Source organism: Lynx canadensis, chromosome X (assembly GCF_007474595.2).
Source record: "Lynx canadensis isolate LIC74 chromosome X, mLynCan4.pri.v2, whole genome shotgun sequence".
Lineage (NCBI taxonomy): Eukaryota > Metazoa > Chordata > Mammalia > Carnivora > Felidae > Lynx > Lynx canadensis.
Genome location: NC_044321.2, coordinates 104765668 through 104784743, shown reverse-complemented (window position 1 = coordinate 104784743; position 19076 = coordinate 104765668). Strand labels below are relative to the sequence as shown.

The 19076-nt window shown below is 50.3% G+C and overlaps 1 protein-coding gene and 1 pseudogene across 2 annotated transcripts in view; one reads left to right on the top strand and one right to left on the bottom strand.

The window, feature by feature from the left end:
• Positions 1-1915: 1915 nt before the first annotated feature.
• The window catches only part of ELF4 (E74 like ETS transcription factor 4), a 42297-nt gene continuing 25136 nt past the window's right edge, over positions 1916-19076 (top strand). The window contains exon 1 of one of the 2 annotated variants that reach the window (XM_030304662.1): positions 1916-2189. The gene's annotated coding sequence lies outside the window, so the exon portion shown is untranslated. Of the gene's footprint in view, positions 2190-2348; positions 2476-19076 lie in introns of those variants that run through there. The other variant, XM_030304663.1, reaches the window with a different exon arrangement.
• On the bottom strand, positions 17386-17876 carry LOC115506682 (annotated as a pseudogene).

The window sequence follows — 19076 nt, the reverse complement described above, 5'->3', positions numbered from 1 at the left end:
TCACCATTCGTCCTCAGCAGCTTCTGGCCTGGACCGATCAGACTCTCCTGAGAGCTGGGTTAGAAAAGTGCAGTGAGGATGAGGATGATGCTGAAGGTAGCTAACATTTATTGAGGGGTTACTAGACACCGGGCACTGCCATAGACGTGGGTTATGTTATTCAGTCGTCACTACAGCCTTTTGATGTAGGTTCTTATTATCCCCAACTTAAAAATAAGGAAAGTGAAGCTCAGAGAGTTTAAGTGACTTGCCCAAAGACACATAGCTGATAAATGGTGCAGTTGGAATAGGAACTCAGGCCTGTCTGATGTTAGAGACCAATGAACTCTTAGCAAAATGGAAAGGTATGTGTGTTTGTGTCCACTGGTGAGTTTCAAAGTCAAAATAAAGGGGGTTTAGGGATAGGTGGGACCTACCATGACTTTGACCTCGAGAAGGGAGCCTCACAGACCAGAGACCAGCAGACAATGATGTGGCTCCAGGATCCGGAATCCCCCCGGGGAAAGCATGCCCACTTAGAAAAGAAAAAAAGTGGGAATCTGCTCTTGGTGCTTATTTCAGGGACTTGGCTATATAGGTAGCCAAGAGATCTCGAGGGCCAGTGCCCCAGTCCAGTCCCTAGGTTTTTCCCTGGAAACTTGTAATCTGCAGCTGCCTTCACCACCATCATCCACCACCACTCATGTCCCCAAGTCCTGTGCCAGGGACCATCCTTTCCCAAGGCTGGGGAAGCAGGCAGATGCTGGTGGTTGAACAGGTCCCTGAACTTCAGGCCCTTTGGCCACCCCTGCCCCACAGAAAGCCGTCGTCCTCTGGGGCCCCTTCAGCTTTCCTGCTTTCTGCCAAGGAACTTCAAAGGCTGAGGCTTGGGTGCACCCGTCCTCCAGACCATGTAGAGCCATAAGAAGTGACAATTTCCAGCCATTTCCCTCCTAGAGCCTCTTAGTTGTGGGACCAGATGGGGGGTGGGTGCTTTTTATGGTTGCTGAGGCAGGTCAGAGGAGAGGGTAAGGGGGAGATAGAATGGGAGCCTGGGGTACAAGTGGATGCCTCAAACAGGGCAGCTTGGCTTTGGAGAGAAGGGGAGCCTGAACTTTTCCCCAGCACCCCAGCACTGCCTGCCTTTGCACCTGCTGTGTCAGCCCTACTCTCCCTACTCAGCCCTTCCCCTGATTCATGTCTGCCTGGTCTCCCCCACCAGGAGCCCTAGGCTCGACTTCCTTAAGAAGTCCCCCAAACTCTCCAGTCACCCCAAGCGCACGATGATGCATTTGGCCCGGGATCCTGCGGTGTTTGGCATATAGCTCTCAAATTGTATCCTCTGGGCATCTCCTTGTCTCACCCACGCGCTCCTCCCGCCCTCCCGCTAGGTCCGCACACAGCAGGCGCTCAATAATCTGGAGTGCAAGCGTATGGGCCAAAGGCGTCAAGCGAGCGGTGTGTGCAGGCCGCGAGGGGCCTGAACATAAACACCCGGGGTCCCCTGAGAATAGATTTCTCTCCCGGGCATTGTGTGGGGGCCTCTCACCGGGAAGGCCCCGACAGGGATAGGAGAGCCCCGCACCCGCCACGCGCTAGCCGACTTAGGGGCACTGGCCAAGGCAGGGGCGGGCAATACGGGCTCTGCAGGGGCCCTGCTCTAGCGGTCCCCGGGGGCGAGCGAGCCGCTAGGGGAAGGAGAGGCCGCGCGGGCCCCTGGCACGGCTCCCCCTGCCGTGCTGGCGACCGCGGCGGGCCGGGGGTGGAGGGGCGCTGTTTCCACCAAGACGCCTCGTCCCTCCCTCGCTCCCTCACCCACCCCGCCCGCCCGCGGTCCCTCCCGTCGGTCCCTCCCTCCGGCTCTTCCCTCCCTCCCGCCCTGCCTCCTCCGCGCCCGCCCCAGCCGCCGCCTGCGGGGACGTGTGTGTTTCTAGTGCAATTTCCCCTTTCGCTCGGGTGTCTCAGTGCAGGTCTCCGCCGGCTCGCGCCCCCTCCCCGGGCGCCCCCGCTGCCCCCTCCCTCGGCCTGGCCCTCCCCGGCGGCCACCCAGCTCCCCCCCGCACTCCACCCCGCCCCCCGGAGTCGTTTTATCAGGGGCGCCGGCGTCTCACCTGGTATTTGCATCTCGCCCTCCAACTTGCCATTGGCGGCGCGACGTGTGGGAGAGCCCTGTGCCTCGCCCGCCCGGACCAGCCTGCCCCGGCGCCGAGGTGAGTCACGGGCGCGGGGCCGCGGGGGCAGGCGGGCAGGGAGGAAAGAGGGAGGGAAGGAGGGAGGGGGACGGTGGCCCCGGCGGCCGCGGGGACCGACCGGGCGCCGCGCTCAACTTCCACTTCTCCTTTCGCCGGCGCCGAAGTCCCGGCGCCACCGGCCCGGCTGGCTTCTGAGAGGAGAAGGCGAGCTGGCGGGGGTGGGGACCCTCCTCTGGGCCCCCGGAGCGGGGAGGGGACCATAGCGACCGATCCCAGCCCGGCGACCGAGCCCACTCGGCCTCAGGTACGTCGATGGCGCCAGTTCTTCGAGCCATCGGGAACCTGGAAAAGTTTGCCCGAGGGGGCGGGATCGGGGGCGCTGGGGCCCCTGCGTGTAGAGTTGGGGGCCCGGGGAATGGTGGGAGAGCCCTGGCGTGTTGAGTCCCGCCCTTGCCTCGCCCCACCGCGTGTGTGTTGGGGAACCCGGGCTTCTGAGCCGGGGTTAGAAACGGAATCGAATTCCCCAGTCAGGGCGGGGGCCAGTTTTCCCGCGACCCGGGCAGCCCAGGTTCCCTGACAAGGCCGATCGACACAGCAGCCCCCCAAAAACTCGAGGCTCGAGGGCGGGAGGTCAGACCGCACAGTGGCTAGGCTGCCAGATTGATCGGCAGCCGGCCCCTGGGGCCTCTGGGGCCAGGCGCTTTAGAGTAACACACACACACACACACACACACACACACACACACACACCTATGACTTGGATAATTAGATCGCCAAAATAGAGACCTCTTGGCAGAGACCAGAGTTTCCGTGTGAGCAAGCCGCCAGCCCTCCCGCTCCCGCGTTCCCGCTCTCCCGGTTTCTCCCGCCTCTCTGTTCCTTCCTCTTCTGCCGGCAAGGGGATTGAGCATATACACAGCGCGGGGTGCCATACCGGCAAGCGCCTTGCTTTGGGGAACTAATGAGGCGGTAGCCGCTTTATGAATTTCTGGTCCCTCCACCGCACCATAACTCTGCTGCCCTTTCCTCATGACTGCGTGTAGGGACATGGCCTTTCTCACCAGAGTCACCTTCTGACCCCTTGGTACCTCAGCTCAGCCAGGTTCTCCCTGGCTCCCCCCACCCAACACCCCAGCCATGGGATTTGATGGCAGTTTGAGTCCTGCCCCTCATCCCTGTACCCCAGATAGAGGCCTGTCTGGTCCTGCAGCTTCTTCTGGTTAATGTTTGACAGTTCATTGTAGCTAATCATTTTAATTAGCTCTTAAAGTGGGGAGGAACAGTTAACCTTGGACTTCTTGATTTTGGCCTGGTGGGGCCTCAAATGGGAGGAGTGCTAGGGAGGTGGGGAGGTAGGAGCGGAAGTGAGGTCACCACCCCAGGGCCTGAGCCACCACTGCTTGGCCCCAGCAGCTGGTGGGCACGCCCATCGGGCACTCACCCCCTGCAAGCTGACCCCTAGCCTGAGTGCCAGGTTGGACGGGGTTGAAGGGAACAGATATAGCTCTCCCCTTTGGGGAGACAGGACACTTTGGCACTAAAAATGTCTAGGGAACACGTATGCCTGGCAAGAATGCAAATCCCTCCACGCAGTTACATGGTTATAGCAGTTAGTTACATGGTTATAAGGTGCTTTCTCAACCATTGATTCAGTGGACCCAGAGCAGGAACAGCCTAGTGGGGGAGCTGTCTTGAGTTAAGTGAAGGACTTAACTATCTTGGAGGACTTGTGTGGGGAAGAGGCTGCCTTGCATGTGGGTTATTTCTGGGGCTGGGTTCGATTCAAAACCTGGGATGTTTGGGGGGGGTGGTGTTGAGCAGGCTCCATGTTGCCACCCTCACCCAGCCTCTAGCTGTGAGCCGAAGGAGTGGCTTGTTTGCAACTATGTCTGGCATTCCTCCCACTGCTACACTGTTTGCTTGGTGGTTGCTCAGGAACTGGCGCCCACCCCTGGACAAACTGGGGGCCTGAAATCCACTCTCCCCCTGCCTAGTGCTAAGTGGTGGCTCAGTGGCTTCTGTCTTCTCTAAATTGGGATCTAAACATGAGGGTGCTGTGGTCTGTCATTCATAGGCCTGATTGATAGAATATCCAATATGTCCCAAGCCTGCAAAATTCAGGGCTTTTGTCTCTGAAGAGGCCCAGCCAGGCGCAGGCTGATGGGATTGCTTTCCCAGGGAAATCCCTGCTCCTAAGCTTGGCCTTGGGCCTTGCCACTCCCCACCCCGCAGCCCCCAACTTTCTCATTTTATCTTCCATCCCTAGAGCCAGACTGTCTGGGTCTAAAACCCAGCTTTGGGGGCGCCTGGGTGGCTCTGTTGGTTAAGTGTCTGACTTTAGCTCAGGTCATGATCTCGTGGTTTTCATGAGTTAAAGCCCTTGTGTTGGGCTCTATTCTGCACTGGTGGTGCGGAGCCTGCTTGGGACTCTCTTTCTCTCTGCCCCTTCCACACTTGCGCTCTCTCACTCTCTCTCTCTCTCTCTCTCTCTCTCTCAAAATAAGTAAGTAAATTTTAAATAAATAAATAAATAAATAAATAAATAAAACCATCTTTGTTATTTACTAGCTACGCGATCCCAATCAATTGTATGCCTCTGTTTCCTCATCTTTCAAATGAGCCCTACTTCATAAGGATGCTCTGAAGATCAAGTACATCAATACACATAAGCTGCTTATTAGAACAGCATATGGCACATAGTGAGCATGAATTAGCATTATGGTGTTTTCTAATACAGTGCCTAAAACTGAGACTCCACTCAGCAAACATTTGCAGAGAGCCAGTCATGGTAGCAGGCATCAATGAAGTGGCAGTGAGGAAAATAATGGAGGTGAAGAAGACACCACCCGCCTTCCAGGATTGTGTATACCTTCTGTTGCAGGCCAGAGTTGGGATGTGGGGTGTGGGGTGTGAGAGGGAGCCAGGGAGAGTGGCTACTCATCTATATAAATACGCATAATCCAAAGCCAGCCTCGAATATCTGAGCTAGTGTGAGGAGCCAGGCGCCCCAGACTTGGAGGCTTCTCCTTGCCAGGGAACCCTGGCTGGGTTCTGGTCTGGATGCATCACCTGAATTGCCTTGGGATTTGGATGAATGATGGGGAAGGGAGACCTGCTTCCTTCATGGGCTGCAGGTGGTGAGCATTCAGTGACCTGATTTGTTGGGTTCCAGGGCAGGATGGCATTGCTTAGGGCCACCCCCAAACACCCCTCTAGCCCCCTGCCATGCACCCCCCAGAGATCTCCTGCTGAGCTGGGAAGGGCCTCCGGCAGCCTTCTGTCCTCAAGCTTGGGCATGACCCCAACCTGGGCTTGGTTATCTCTCCAGGATTTCTAAGCTGCAAAGAGGTTTCTGGCTTCGCTGCCAATTTATTTCCTTTGTGGTTCTCAGACTGAAAACTAGTTCTGCAGGGGAGAAAGGAAACTCATCCGAGGTACCCAGAATCCTATGGGCGCTTTCCTAGAGGTCAGAGGCTTTTCTCATCAACACCAACCCGCCTGCAAATTTCTGGCCGCTGAGCCTCACATGGTCTATAATAGTGGCCACGCCAGTAATGCCCTATAGCTCAGGCCCCGGCGCTGGTTGCCAAGGAACTGCTGGTCGGGGTGCTCCTGAGGGTTCTGACCTCATAGGGGCTGCCGAGTTTCAATTCAACAGCCATTTATTAACACGTACTGTGTGCCCAACCTGTGCTAGGCACTGTGGAGGAGACAGCAGAGGAGGTGGTGGTGTAAAGATGACTAAGACCCTGAAATGATCAGAGGCGAGGACAAGTAGCCTGGACCGCGACTGGTCAGGTGCTAATTGTGCTCCTCAGAGCAGGGGCCAGAGGTGGCCAGAGCTCTGAGGTCGGCAGTTGGAGGAGGGAGGGAAGGCTTTGTGAGGTCCGAGGCTCAAATCCAGCTAGACCTTGAAGCGGGAGGGGTCGGCGTGGGGGAGATTTGGCTGCGCAGAAAAGGGAGAAAAGATGCCTTTCTCTGTCTCCCCTGGCTGCAGGCTGACCTTCGAAGTCTGGATAATTGTTTGGCAAATGCATGTCACATAAAAGACCAGGTCAGGGGGTGTGGGTGGCTCGGAGCAAACCCCTGATCTCCCCTCCAAGGAGAGATAGAAAGTGGCCGACCCAGACTGGGAGCCCAGCGTGTACTGATAAGACACAAAGGGTAGGCAGGCTTCCTCGCCACCCAACCTGAAGGGATTTTGTTTTGAGCTACCCCACCCCCACCAACACGCGCGCGCGCACACACACACACACACACACACACACACACTCTCTCTCTCTCACACACACACACACACACACACACACACACCCTGGGGAAAAGAGGGGAAGAGAGGTAGAAGGCACCAAATGCACGGGAAGATTGACACACCAGTAGTGTTCACAGCAGGCTTGGCCTGGTTGGGTCCCACCTTTCCCAGGAGTTCTGGGATTTCTCTGGAAGCCTGGAGGTTCAGGTGGAAGACAGAGATTTTCATTTCCTCAGCCAGCTTGGGAACTGAAGAGTCTAGAGAGTCCCACAGGTTTCTGCCCAGACCATGCAGACAAGGGCAAGGACTAGCCATATATTTGTTCTGCTTCTGTGTCTCCCATCGCTGAGTGTAGAGAGGAACTTGGCTCTTGTTGGGTTTAACTGGAGAAAAACACCCAGACACACACATCCCCCCTCCCCCGCATCATTTTTTTCTGTCTCACTGCCCTCTTTCCCTGCCCCCTCCCCAGCACATGGCAACACCACAGGGACACACCAGAGTGCCCTGACTTCTTGGCTGGGAAATCATGTTCTAAGGTGAGTTTCTTGGCAGAGACTCCAGCCTTCTATCAGAGGAGAAGGAGGCTCAGGGAAAGGTGTTTCATGCAGGAGGGTCTGTAAGGGAAAGTACTGGAACGTTTCTTGAACCAACAAGAAGAAAGAGGCTAAGCAGCCTGCCTGGGTTGAGCAAGCTTTGCCTTAGGTTCCCACCTTCTTGATGGACCATTTTATTGTCCCCGTGCTGGTACTTCCTGCTTCTCAGTTCACCTGCCCTTCCAGAAGCTTCCTTTCTTCTTCCAGGCTAACCCAATATACTTCCAGTGAAGCGTGTTGTCTAGAAGGGGGAAGAGCACAGGCTCTCTGTGTCCATATTCCAGACCTGCCACTTACTGACTGTGTGAGTTTGGGCTAGTCACTTAACCGCTCTGGGTCCCGGTGCCCACCTGCCAGGGTTAGAATGTGGATTAAATGAGATAAGGCATGTGAAGCGCTCAGCATGTTGCCTGGCCCATAGTTCCTGCCCAATAGGATAGGTGTTAGCTGCTATTATTCCTGTGGCTGATGTTGTGCTTGTTGTCACTTACCCCTTCACACACCCTTGACTCTGCCAACTCCAGGGATCCATCGCTTCTCTGGCAGTACTGGCAGGGCCTGCCATACCCATTCCTAAAACTGAGATGGAGATTTCCCGTATCTTTCTGCTAACCCTTTGTTAGCTCTGCCATCACACTGGAGAAGGAGGGGATACGGAAGAAGACGTGTGTGTGCAACATACAGTCTTTCCATGTGGCAGGCGGTGGTGCTGTGAAGAGCAAAAAGCAAGTCTTTAGTGCCTTTATTCACATTGCCATCTTTATCTCTTTGCCACTTTCATCTTGAGTATCATTGGCTGTTGGAATAAGAGTTAAGTTAGTTCCTCTGAGAGAAGGCCTCATGTTCCATCCCTGGCAAGTATTTAGCAACCATCGGTTTGTTATTATTACCCTGCTGAGTGTTGAATTCTGGGAGCCAACTGGCCAACCGCTGCTCACTTTCTCCCTCCTTTTACTAGAATTAGATTATGCATCCATTCGGGGCTAATGCCCAGAGGCCTTGGGTTGTAGCTGGGGCACTGCCTTTGCCCAGAAGAATTCCCAGGGTGCTGAGTGCCATCTCCATTCCAGAGGCCTCCCAGAAAGTACCTTGGAGGTTCCATCTGCTATTAAGTGGATCGTGTTTGCCCAGGATAAATTAGACCACCCATGGACCACTCCTGAGCCACTTACTCAGTGCCTTTGTCTCCACCCCTCAGGTTTAGAACTGCTAGGCCTTGGGGGATGGGAGAGTGGGCAATTAGTCTTAACCTCCCCAAATTCCTGATGACCTGATAGCAAGGAGGTACTTAGACATAGATTTAGGAGATAATCAGTCTTTTTTCCCATGTTGCCCCCAGAGGATAAAACAGGCTAGTTCAGCTGTGTTGATTCTGTGAGAATCCATGCCCAGAAAACACCTGTCTGTTACATTAGGTGACCAGTTTCTTGGCGCCACTCTGATCCTAAAAAAAAAAAAAACAAAAAACAAACAAACAAACAAACAAACAAACCCGGGGTGCCTGGGTGGCTCAGTGGGTTAAGCGTCTGACTTCAGCTCAGGTCATGATCTCACGGTCGGGCTCTGTGCTGACAGCTCAGAGCCTGGAGCCTGCTTTGGATTCTGTGTCTTTCTCTCTCTCTCTCTCTCTGCCCCTACCCCTGCTCATGCTCTGTCTCTTTCTCTCTCAAAAAAAAAATAAATGTTAAAAAAAAAAAATAACCCAACCACAGCAGACCCAGCCCCCTGCTCTGAAGGATCTAAACCCAATTCTAGAACTTTAGTAATACACATGCACTTAGCCCCATAGTGGGCTATTTGCATATTGTAATATGGTTGCCATTGTAATGATAATTAGCACTTCTATCGTTACATCATTACCCTTTTTTTTTTTTTTAGTGATTAAAGAGCAATTCAAGACTGTGTAGGAGTAAGAGACTTTAGTCTCCCAGCAAGTTTGATAATTACAATACAATATTGTTACCTATATTCACTATACTGTGCATTAGAGCTCCAGGGCTTATTTATGACTCATTGTAACAGTTTGCATCTTCTAGAGTTCTATATAAATGGAATCATGTAGCATGTTGTCTCCTTTTGTATGGCTTCTTTCAGTCAGCATGTCCATGTTGTTATATACATAAGTATTTCATTCCTTTTTATTGCTAAATAACGTCACATTGTATGGACATATGATACATCGTTTATCTATTCATTGGTCAACAGACATTTGGTGGCTTCCCTCCCTCCCCACTCCTCGTGTTGGGCTATTACAAACAAAGCTGCTATGAACATCTGTGTACAAATCTTTGTATAGCTATATATATGTCCTTTTCTCTTGGTTGAATACCTAGGACTGGAATGGCTAGATCATGCAATAGTTGTAGGTTCAACTTCTTAAGAAACTGCCTAACTGTTTTCCAAAGTGGTTGCACCATTTTATACGCCCACCAGCAGTGTATGAGTTCTGGTGGCTCCGCACCCTCACCAACACTTGGCGAGTCTTTTTAATTTTAGCCATTCTAATAGATGTGCAGTGGTATCTCATTGTGGTTTTAATTTGTATTTCCCTAATGATGGATGAGGTTGAACATCTTTTTATATACTTATGTGTCACCAATATATCTTCTTTGGTGACGTATCTGTTTGAATCTTTTGCCCGTTTGAAAATTGATTTGTTTTTCGTGTTAGAGTTTTGACAGTTCTTTATACATTCTAGATACAAGACCTTTATCAGATGATGCATGCTTAGTAAAGATTCCCACCCCACCCCACCCCCCCCCAGTCCCTGGCTTGCCTTTTCATTCTCTTCACAGCGTCTTTTGAAAAGCAGAAGTTTTTTCTTTTTAATTTTTATAAAATCTTTTTAATGTTTATTTACTTTTGAAGGAGAGAGATACAGAGTGTGAGCAGAGAGGGGCAGAGAGAGAGAGAGAGAGAAGGAGGCACAGAATCCAAAGCAGGCTCCAGGCTCCAAGCTATCAGCACAGAGCCCGACATGGGTCTTGAACTCACAAACTGCAAGATCATGACCTGAGCCGAAGTCGGACGCTTAACCGACTGAGCCACCCACACTCCCCAAGAGCAGAAGGTTTTAATATCGATGAAGTCCTACTAATCAATTTTTATTTTTATGGATCATGCTATTGGTGTTGTATCTAAGAACTCTTCACCTAGCTGTAGGTCACATATTTTGTCTTATGTTTTCTTCTATAAGTTTTATAGTTTTAGGTTTTACATTTTGGTCTTTCGATCCGTTTTGAGTGAATTTTTCTATGTGGCAAGAGGTTTGAATCCAAATTTATTTTTTCTCTTTTTACATATAGATATCCAATCACTCTAGTACCATTTGTTGCAAAAGCTATTGTTAGGCTACTGCAGCTGTCATTATATATGTAGGCTTATTTCTGGACTCTGTATTCTGTTCCACTGATTGATCTATTTATTTATCTTTACACCAATGCCAATTTTTTTATTAATTTAACTTTGTAATCATTTTTGACATCACGTAGTGTTAGCCTTCCAACTTTGTTCTTTTTCAAAGTTGTGTTTGCTTATTTTAATTATTTTGCAATTCCACATGAAGTTTAGAATGAGATTGTCAATATCGTTTTCTTTTAACACTTGAATTTACCCTATTTGCAGTAATTGTTATAACAGATATGTTTGGTTGTGCTTTTGTGATCTTGTTTTATAACCATGGATGACCCTGATGTAACTGTCATTTAGAAGATGCTTAGGGGTGCCTGGGTGGCTCAGTTGGTTAAGTGTACAACTCTTGATTTCGGCTCAGGTCATGATCTCGTGGCTTGTGAGTTCGAGGCCCATGTTGGGCTCTGCACTGACAGTGCAGAGCCTGCTTGGGATTGTCTCTCTCTGCCCCTCCCTCTCTCCGTGTCTCCCTCTCAAAATAAGTAAATAAATTTAAAAAAAAGAAGATGCTTGATCTTTTCATTGATATTCTTCAACTAAAGAGTTCCAAAGTTCACAAACTTATGTATTTGCAAAATAGGACTATTTATTATTTGCCCTTCATTTACAAACCATTTTTGGTGACTGGGCCCATGATTATCTGCTCCATACATCATTTTGTAGATGCCAATCATATCCCTTCTCAACCTTTTCTGTCTGGACAACATAAGGCCTCTTCTAAAAAAAAAACTTGTCTTCGGGGCATGTGGTTGGCTCAGTTGGTTAAGCGTCCAACTTCAGCTTAGGTCATGATCTCACAGTTCGTGAATTCAAGCCCCACATTGGGCTTGCTGTCAGCAAGAGCCTGCTTCAGATCCTCTGTCCCCTTCTCTCTCTGCCCCACACCACCCTCTCTCTCAAAAATAAATAAACATTTTTTAAGAAAAGCTTGTCTTGGGGCGCCTGGGTGGCTCAGTCAGTTGAGCATCCGACTTTGGCTCCAGTCATGATCTCATGGTTTGTGAGTTTGAGCCCTGCGTCAGGCTGTGTGCTGACAGCTCAGAGCCTGGAGCCTGCTTCGGATTCTGCGTCTCCATCTTTCTCTGCCCCTCCCCTGCTCGCACTCTGTTTCTCTTTCTCTCTCAAAAATAAATAAGCATTAAAAAAATTACCAAAAAAAAAACCCTGTTTAAAAAAAAAAACAACAACACAGAAAAGCTTGTCTTCATATAGTTATCCTCACTCCCTGTTCTTCTGAATCATTTTAGGTCTTAGACCTGATCCAGAATCATGAAATCTTTCCAGAGGGTCCAGTGATCAGATCAGCACCCAATATGCCCAGGGTGGAAACACTGTGGTTTTGTACAAAGAGAGAATGCTTTGGTGATGATCTGATTGATCACCAACCGCCTTCTTGATGCCGCTTGGAATAAATGACTCTAGCTAGCGTGTGTTTCCCTAAACAGACTCATGGAGCAAGAGGGGACAAGTAATGTTTGAGACTGGAGACCTTTGTCCCCCAACTCTATTCCTAATGCCACCCATAGATCGTGGCTCTCAGATCAGTCAGGACCCGGGATCTCTATTTTAGAGATTTCACTTGAAGAGACTTCACATGAACTTAATTCACGAATGCCCAGGCCTGTGCTAGAATCAGGAGAAGATGAGCTAGGCCTTGGTTCCATGGATTTGACTGCCTATTGGGGAAACAAGATACACACATGAAATAAAGAGTAGTTCAAGCCTGTGTGGCATTAAGAGCTCCTGTGGTCGAATTTGGGCTAGCATCTAGAAAAGGGGGCTCCATAGGCGTACAGTCTAGTTATCAGGGTATCAACAGCTCCATGTGTTTGGGGAGCTTGGATGGGACCTTGCTGGATGGGCATTATTTGATTAACCAAAACAGAGCAGCAAGGGCATGGCAAGCCTGAGAAACTCCGTGAATGAGCCTGGAATGTTCCCTCAGGGGACCATGAGGAGACCACTGGGCTTGAAGCCCAGGCTTGAGTTGGGAAATCATGGGAAACAAGGCTGAGTAGGTAGGGTGGAGTCAGACTGTGAAGGACCTTTGGAAACCAAGCAGATGAGTTTGGACTGTAAAGCTTTGTGGAGTACAGCTGGTATGGCCACAGCCATTGATCTAAATGTGTGCCCTGGAGTAGGAGTTGGTGCTGGCTCAAAGGCTGAGGGAGGAGCTAGGCAGAGGCAGAGCCGTGACTAGGACTTACTCTTCCTCAGTCCCAGTCAAGTGGGCTTTCTGTTGCACCAGGCCTGGTTGTTAGTCTTTCTAAGGCTTTCGTATCCACTCTATACAGCTTCCTCACATGGACCACAGGTGGGGGGAGTAGATGGTGAAGGCCGGATTGCTCCACGGCTAATGGTGTGAGAGGAGGCAGCGCCATCAAGAAATACCTGCCTGGCTCCCCTGCCCCCACTATTGCCCCAGAGCCACTCTTTAGGTTAGGGTAGGGTAACTCCAGATGGCCTTTTAAAGGGAAATGTGTTAAGGAGAGAGGTGACACATTAACCTAATGTCACCCATTAACACATTGACACGAAATAGTTTGTGATTTTTCAGAGTGGTGGGGAAGTCATTCCTGGGGAGATGGGATGGTGGTTTATGGAGTCTTGACTGCTACCATGGTCAGTCAGAAGAGTGCTGGGCAGCATGAGATCTATAGTGCAGAGCAGGGTAGGAGGCCCAAGTCTGTGAGAGCCACATGACTTGACATGCCTGTGGTTACATAGTCCATTAATGGCAAAATTGCCTTAGCAGAGTCTTTCCAAAGTTTCCCACCCAAGCGCCCCAAACTATTGAATTCTATCCCAGGGGCCTAGAAGGACACAGTCGCATAAATCTCTTTGAAGTATGGCATTTTATCTTAAGTGAGAATGTTGCAATCTACTGCCTAAATCTATTTTTTTACTGTTTATTTATTTACTTTTGAGAGAGAGAGAGAGAGAGAGAGCAAATGAGGGAGAGGCAGAGAGAGAGGTAGAGAGAAAATCCCAAGCAGGCTCTGCGCTTAGTGCAGAGCCAGACACGGGGTTCGAACTGATGAACTGTGAGATCATGACCTGAGCCGAAACCAGGAGTCAGACGCTTAACCCACTGAGCCACCCAGGTGCCCCTGCCTAAGTATATTTTAATAGATTTATCAGCAAACAACATGAAAGCTCCTGAAAGATGAGCTGGGTTTGGACTGTGGCTTTGATTCTTACTGTGGGGCTTGGTCAGCTTTACCAAGCAGGCTGTGTCCCTGTGAGACCTGCTTATGGACAGGTCAGAACTTGAACTTTCAGGATCTTAGCCCAAAGTTCTGGAAGGCATATCCATCACCTGCAGCTTGTTCATTTGTCTGCTGTCCCCATCCCTGTCCCCCTCCTTGGTTCAAACTTATTTGATGGAAGAATCTAAGCCCTTATGTTCCCAGGGAAAGCTGTTGGGCTTAGTGCTTAGTTAGCCCTGGCCTTATCTTAGCCTTTAGTGGGTGAGCAGATCCCAGGGTAGGATGGAGACAGTGTGGGCCTTATGAAACTCTGATGTCAGCATGGATTGGCTAAGGCCATACCTACAGATTCTCCAGCCTTCCTTCCTCCACCGGGTTCAGCCTATGACCCTTCATTCTGTCCCACCTTTAGCTTGGAGTGTTTATAGTTCTCCTCAGTTAGAAAAAAGAAAACATGCGGGTACTCTCAGAGCCTGGTGTTGCCCATGCTCATCTCTTCTTGGTGGAGAACAGAAGAGCCGTCAAGGCCTCCAGGCCAAAGTTGTCCTTCTCAGTGACCCAAGCACCTCATTCCTGTCCCCATAGCCTGCAGATAGAGATGATGACAATATACAAAGAATGCTTGCCCTCCCCCAGCTTGGGCAAGGTGGATAAAGCACTATGAATATTCAGGTTTCACTCTGGCAGGCAGCAAGACTTCATCCACACCCCCTGCCTGCCAGGGGTGTAAGGGGGTTCCAGACTCGTGTGCCTGCAATGGCGAAACCATGGGCAGGTAGGGCCCTGGGCAGACTGTCTGGGCTGGGCGGGGCGGGGCAGCCGACTGGGTGAGGCACAGATTCCCCAGGCTGATAAGACAGCCTGTAAACACCCAGCAAGGGGAGGGGGCAGAGGGCAGGCGACCAGATGGCAGGAGAAGGGGGGAACCGGAGCCCAGGCCTAGCTGCAGGAAGTGGGGTTTGATGTGGAAACATCCTGTCCAGCAGGGGCTAGACCATCAGCAATCACTCCCTCCACCAAGGAGGCAAGCTCAGCATAAGGTGGGGCTGCCTGGGCACCAGGCCAAGAACCTGGTGCCTGATATCTCCAAAGGACATGATCATTGGGTCTCTAGGAGGGCTTATTCTCCCACCTAACACTGCTGGTGGGGGGAAATCAGGACCAAGCTACCCACCTCCCATGCAGAAACTCAGCAGTGGAATTGTCTGAGACAATCTGACTCTCACAGGAACGTCTTGGTCATCACTATCAGTGAAGGGCATCACTTGGAACACCTAATTGTGTCCAAGACCTCCTGCAGCTCTTGGAGAAGAAGCACATATCTGACACGCCATTCTGTTGCATCTTGCAGTACTTTATAATTAGAACCTCGGACGGTAACGGGCGCCTGGGTGGCTCAGTCAGTTAAGCATCCGACTTCAGCTCAGGTCATGATCTCACGGTCTGTGAGCTCGAGCCCCGCATTGGGCTCTGTGCTGACAGCTCGGAGCCTGGAGCCTGCTTCAGATTCTGTGTCTCCCTCTTTCTGTTCCTCCCCACTTGCACTCTGTCTCTCTCCCTCTCTCTCTCTCAAAAATAAATAAACATTAAAAAGTTAAATAAAAAAAAAAGAACCTGAGAGGGTCAGAGCTGGTATATAGCCTTTTGCAAGGGACCATCAAACTCATTCACTTCACTTCACAGATGGGGACAGTGGGGTCCAGAGAGCGACAGGCACTTGGTGATGCTCATGGCAGACCTAAATGAAAGTCCCTGGCCTACAGCATTTTCTACTGCCTACCTTATTGCTTAAGGTCCAGCCACCAGCCCTCCTGCATGAGGCTGGCCCAGCTTTGCACAATCACTGAACCTCAGCATTTATCCTTGCTTAGGGTTGTGAGGACTCTGATAGAAGGCAAGAGCCTCAAAATCAGAAATCAGAAGACCTGGAGTCTGGCCTGAGCTGCTCTGGCAACTTGCACATGGTCTTGAGTGAACTGCTGCCCCTCTCTGGGCCTCATTTTTGTTTGCTTGTTTGTTTTAAATAACAGTTTAATTTGATTTAGTTCAATGCCATACAGTTCACTCAATTATACACTCAAAGTATACAGTTCGGTGGCTTTTGGTATACTCACAGGGTTGTATCCATCACCACAATCCATTATAGAAGATTTTCATCATAAAGAGACTCTATACCCATTAGCAATCACTTCCCATTTGCTGCCAACCTCTGGGCCTCAGTTATGGAGAGATATTTGTTATAGATGTATTTTTTTTTAATTTTTTTAACGTTTATTTATTTTTGAGACAGAGAGAGACAGAGCATGAACAGGGGAGGGTCAGACAGAGGGAGACACAGAATCCAAAACAGGCTCCAGGCTCTGAGCTGTCAGCACAGAGCCCGATGCGGGGCTCGAACCCACTGACCGCGAGATCATGACCTGAGCCGAAGTCGGCCGCCCAACCGACTGAGCCACCCAGGCGCCCCTGTTATAGATGTATTTTGGGGAGAAAAACCCAGCAATATTATTTAGGCATATGGGCTAACCCAGCTTACTGGGAACTTAGAGATGAAGAGACCGTACCAGGTGCACCTGGGTGGCTCAGTTGGTGGAGCATCTGACTCTTGATTTCGGTTCAGGGTATGATCCCAGGGTTATGGGATTGAGCCCTGCATCGGGCTCAGGGCTGACGGCCCAGAGCCTGCTTGGGAGTCTCTGTTTCCCTCTCTTTCTCTGCCCCTCCCCTGCTCATGTGTGTGTGTGTGCGCACACACACACACACACAACACATACTCTCTCTCTTTTTCTCTTTCTCTCTCTCTGTCTCTCTCTCTGTCTCTCTCTCTCTCTCAAATAAAATTTAAAAAAATGAACAGACCCTACATAGAAAAGAAAAGGGTGGGCCTGGTGTTAAGTCCCTGGCCATGGGCCTGCCGTCTATGAGGTACTCAGGATTGACTTCCCATAAATGTTTGAATAAACATGTGAATGAATCAACACCCTGAGATAAGAACCCAGACTTACATTATGTGTAAGCTGAGAGCAAGTGTATATTTATGGGGCAGGGACCATGACATGATCACTCCAGGTCTGGATCCAGGAACTCTCTGACAACAGTAGGCCCTTTGAGGTACAGGAATAGAGACAGCCTCCTTCATCAACAGAGCTGGAAGCCTCCTATTCCATGTACCCTTCCTCCATATCTGGCCACAGGAGCTCAAGTTGTAACTATTTTGGTGCAGACTTGGCCCAGAAAGTTAGAATTCACTTATTAGATGGAGCTTTGCTTCAGATTGAGACCCTGAGGGGGATGGGTCACAGACCTGGGAAGCTTTTGTTGAAGGGGCATCACAGAGGTTCTGAACATTCAAAGTTGGGTGTTGTGAGCAAACCTTGGGCTAGGGATCTGAGCAAATGATCACCAGCATGGGACAGTGGGAAAGGCGCAGGCTTTGAGATCAAGGGCACACAGGCCTGGGTTTGAGTTCTGCCTCTCTTCTTCTTTTTTATTTACTTTTTATTTTTTTTTTAACATTTATTCATTTTTGAGAGAGAGAGAGAGACAGAGCATGAGCGGGGGAGGGGCAGAGAGAGAGGGAGACACAGAATCCGAGGCAGGCTCCAGGCTCTGAGCTGTCAGCACAGAGCCCGACGCAGGGCTTGAACTCACGGACTGTGAGATCATGACCTGAGCCGAAGTCAGACGCTTAACTGACTGAGCCACCCAGGCGCCCCTTCTTTTCTTTTCTTTTTTTAATCTGCTTAGGAAAATCACTTTATTTTGTTTAGAGGTATGAGCAGATATCTAGTCTCAGAATTTCTGGAGTTGCTTTTTGCTGGCAGCCTTGCTGACCTTAAGCATTTGAAGCGCTCAGTCTTACTTAAGGGCTGGCAGCCACCCACTGTGACACTGTTACCAATCTGGAGGTGTACAGACATGTTCTTGTGGCATTTCTCGAAGCAGTTGTATTTTCAGATGTAGTGGAAGTAGTCTTGGTGGATGACAGTGGTCTTCTGCGTCTTCATCTTGGTCACCACACCAGATACAATCTGCCCTCAGAGACATTACCAGTGAAGGGTAACTTCTTGTCCGTATAGGTGCCCTTAAAGGCCTTGAGCGTCTTGAAACCCAGACCAATGTGTTTGTCATATTGTGGGAGCTTCTTTTTTCCAGAGTCTCCAAGCAGTACCCTCTTCCTATTTTGAAAGATGGTCAGCTGTTTTTGATAGGCACTCTCTGTCTGAATGTCCGCCATCATCCCTGCTGCCTGAAAAAAGGTCTGTCTCCATTTTTGATGGGAAGTGTGACCTTGGTCATGTCACCTAGTCCTTTCTGAGCCTCACTTTTGCTGTTTTTAAAACTGAACTATTAAGGGACACTGGGGTGGCTCAGTGGGTTAAGCGTCTGACTTCGGCTCAGGTCATGGTTCTGCGGTTGGTGAGTTCAGCCCTGTGCTGGGCTCAGAACTGACAATGTGGAGTCTGCTTGGAATTCTCTCTCCCCTGCCCCCACCCCTCTCTCAGCTCCTCCCCCACTTGCACATATGTTCACGCTTTCTCTCTCAAAATAAATTTAAAAAAATAAAATAAACTATTAAAATACTATTATTACCAAAAGAGAGTTCACTGAAAACAATGTTAAGAGAGTGTAGTAGTTGGAAATCAACCTAGGTTCAAACCCCAGCTCTGCCACTGACTAGCTACATTGTAAGGATGTTGTTAAGAATGAAAGGAGATAGGCTATGTAAAGTGCCTGGCACAACACCAACCCTACAGCTCGTACCCAATAAATGTAAATCCCTGCCACCTTCCCTACGCTCCACCCTGTCACCCTGTAAGTTTTACTGTTTGGCCCCTTTCCCCAGATGCAGACGGAACAACTTCAAGTGATATCAGAGGGCAAAAAAGAAAATCTTACCCACGTTTAAACAAGTACCACACCCCTCTGCTCCTCCTGCAACGGGCCCATGGTGAGACCACAGTGGCCACACCCGCCATCCCAGCCAGCGATAGTTCAGATCTGTGCCAGCCCCGCAAGCATTTGCCCTGAGTTGGCATTGCTCTCAAGTGCTTCCACCCCCTCCTTCCAGTCTAGATGTGCTTTCCAAACACGTGCCACCAGCTTTGAGTTGGGCTTGTAACCAAGCCCTGGCCCTGGGTTTGCACTGCAGACGTAGGGAGGGGCTGGCAGAAGCCCAGGTGCTCATCCAGATGTTGTCTCCAAGGCTTCCTTGGCGTCCCCCATACCAGCTGTGCAGCAGTGCTCGCTCCAAATTCTGGGGGTGGAGAAGCAAGTTTGTGTGGGGCCCTATCACTGGGGCACTGGGACCTATTTGCCCTGGGGTGTGTGGAGGGAGAGGGAAAAGAGAGACTTTGTTCTCTTGACAGGCGGCCTGGCTGGGCAGGGATCTTGGCCAAAGTCGCAAGAGCTGAGAAAAAAATCTCAGAACTGAGAG